The sequence below is a fragment of the Lynx rufus genome, unplaced genomic scaffold (assembly GCF_022079265.1).
Source record: "Lynx rufus isolate CCGP_SWC_20201006 ecotype Redwood Valley unplaced genomic scaffold, mLynRuf1.p SCAF_2, whole genome shotgun sequence".
NCBI lineage: Eukaryota > Metazoa > Chordata > Mammalia > Carnivora > Felidae > Lynx > Lynx rufus.
Window position 1 is genome coordinate 105,363,866 of NW_025814834.1, and position 3,089 is coordinate 105,366,954.

Below are 3,089 nucleotides of genomic sequence, written 5' to 3' on the forward strand. Positions count from 1 at the left end.
GCATCTCCTTCATCCCTAAAAAACTCATCCGGAAATTCTTCCCACGGGGTCCGATATTGACTGCCTGGGTCTGAGATAAAAGGGGACCACTTCTGTGGAGCGGTCATCACTGCTTGGCCATGATGATGAACTATATACCACCTGTGAGGATCTCAGCCGGACCTTGGCTTTAAATCAAGTTTATGGTCTCGTGCCCAGTGACCCTATGAAGAAAGGGCAACATGAAGTTTTACATTATAAATCCCTAGTGTGTGCATTTGCTTCCAGAAAAGAAAGCTTCTTTTGGCTCAGGATGGGGTCCCAAAGATCAGAAATTAGAGAATTCCCCTCAAGAGAACTAGTTCATAGTGATAAATCAGAACTCACCAGAACTTCCCGACTCAGGAAGGCAGGACATCGGTTAGCCCTGGCCCTTAGCTCCATCATCCCAGCTGCTTAAGAAATGACAACAGCCAGGGGCGCGCCTGGGTGGCTCAGTCGGTTGAGCGTCTGACTTCGGCTCAGGTCGTGATCTCACGGTCTGTAGGTTCGAGCCCCGCCTCGGGCTCTGTGCTGACAGCTCAGGGCCTGGAGCCTGCTTCGGGTTCTGTGTCTCCCTCTCTCTCTGACCCTCCCCCGTTCATGCTCTGTCTCTCTCCTTCAAAAATAAATAAACATTACAAAAATTAAAAAAAAAAAAAAGAAGTAACAACAGCCACCATTTATTGGTGGCTTCCTCTGGGCTGGGTCTGATGCACACATAATTGACCTCATCTTTTTTTTTTAATTTTTTTTTTAACATTTATTCATTTTTGAGAGGCTGAGAGAGACAGAGCATGAGCGGGGAGGGGGCAGAGAGAGGGAGACACAGAATCTGAAACAGGCTTCAGGCTCTGAGCTGTCAGCACAGAGCCCGACGTGTGGCTCAACCTCACGAACCGTGAGATCACGACTTGAGCCGAAGTCAGATGCTCAACCGACTGAACCACCCAGGCGCCCCCATAATTTACCTCATCTTCACCAAACTCTTATTCCCCTCATTTTACACAGGAGAAAACTGAGGTTTGGGAAGGTATGTGGTACTTGGCATAAAGTCATATAGCTACTCAGGGTAGAAACCAAGATCTTACCAGATTTGTTTGGCTCTAAAGTCTGAATTTTACCCACCAACCTTGGAAGCTTCCCCAGAGTCCCGTTGGTGCTTTTTTGCCTTGGGAATCATTTCAAACTGTCCATACAGGTCAGGGGTACACGGAACAAAGAGAACTGACATTGATTGTCTACTACATATTTTTCTCACATTCTTCATTTTTCCTTACAGTAACTCCATGAAATGGATTTTGGACTTACTTCACTAGCCACCTAATTGCTTCAGTGGGAAAAGGGTTAGAAGTCAGAGAGTTTATGACTGGCAATCACAAACTTACTTTTTAAAATGCTTATTTCAATAACGAAGGCTATTTTTTATGTTTTAAAAAAATTTTTTTTTTTCAACGTTTATTTATTTTTGGGACAGAGAGAGACAGAGCATGAACGGGGGAGGGGCAGAGAGAGAGGGAGACACAGAACTGGAAACAGGCTCCAGGCTCTGAGCCATCAGCCCAGAGCCCGACGCGGGGCTCGAACTCACGGACTGCGAGATCGTGACCTGGCTGAAGTCGGACGCTTAACCGACTGCGCCACCCAGGCGCCCCTGTTTTTAAAAATTTTAATGTTTATTTAGTTTTGAGAGAGAGACAGAGTGTGAGTGGGGGAGGGGCAGAGAGAGAGAGAGGGAGACAATCGGAAGCAGGTTCCAGGTTCCGAGCTGTCAGCACAGAGCCTGATGCAGGGCTTGAACCCACAAACCATGAGATCATGACCTGAACCGAAGTCGAACGCTTAACTGCCTGAGCCACCCAGGTGCCCCATGAAGGTGATTTAAAAAAAAAATTTTTTTTTTTAATGTTTATTTATTTTTGACAGAGAGAGAGAGAGACAGAGCATGAGTGGGGGAGGGGCAGAGACACACACACACACACACACACACACACACACAGAATCCGAAGCAGGCTCCAGGTTCCAAGCTGTCAGCACAGAGCTGGATGCGGGGCTGGAACTCACAGATTGTGAGGTTATGACCTGATCCGAAGCCGGATGCTTAACCGACTGAGCCACCCAGGCGCCCCAACGAAGGCGATTTTTAATCAAGACAAGCATAAACCGGGAGTTGGAAATAATAGAGACATTGCCAGGGAAATCCTGAACGGCACATTAAGACCAAAGCTAAATGAAGGGGCTACGAGACTATCACACTGCAGTGTAGCTCACAACATGTAACGGAAACAAAAGTCCTCTCTGTCACAGGGTTGGTGACCACGGGGTAAACAGTCCGCGAGCTCCTAAGCTGCCCACGCAACTGATTTTCCTGTGCCCAGCCTTGGCCTCAGCCATGAAGAAATCGTAACAGTAACGGTCTTCATGATACAGACCATGCTTCCCAGTCGATGAATTTCCTATTATCCGGTTTGTGTGGTGAAAGCTGGGACAGCCGTGTCGCTCTTACCTGAGGGCTTTTCCTGCTGGGGCTTCCCAAATAGATCCTGTCCCTCTGCGAGCATTAGACCCCAGGCAACGGTGAGGCAGAGGGGAAAAGCAGGTCCGAGGGCAGCTCGCTAGTTTTTTCTCTTCCTTAGACATTTGGTTAATTCCAGTCCATTACCCTGTGTCTGTGTGAGTTCCAGCTGGAAACAAAACAAAACAGAACCCCAAACCCTCTTGCCTTCTCTGCCCTCTAGATAATGTGATTTAATGGGGCAGAACTGGCCAGCAGCTACACCACCAACGTCTTGAAATTTTGCTCTTAGCCCCTTCGGAAATACAACGTCTCCAAAGAGGATGGACTCATTTATCACATCTCCCCGGGCTGCGTGCGCCTGACCGGGCTGGTGAGCGAAGCCCACCGCAGAGACAGGATGCAACGAAGGAAAAGCCAGTGCACCTGTGCAAGCTCAGATTCTGCTTTTCCACTCCGCGAGTGGTCTCCTTTGGCTCCGCTAAATGCCAGCGGAGGCAGGAGAACTGTAAGGGGAAGTACGAGGTGGACAGTGGGTCCTGGAAGGGAATACAGA

The 3,089-nt window shown here is 48.5% G+C and overlaps 1 non-coding gene across 1 annotated transcript; it reads left to right on the forward strand.

Moving 5' to 3' along the window:
- The first annotated feature begins 462 nt into the window (after positions 1–462).
- On the forward strand, positions 463–547 carry TRNAR-UCG (transfer RNA arginine (anticodon UCG)). The gene has a single exon. It is a non-coding gene; the product is annotated as a tRNA-Arg (tRNA).
- Positions 548–3,089: the final 2,542 nt, after the last annotated feature.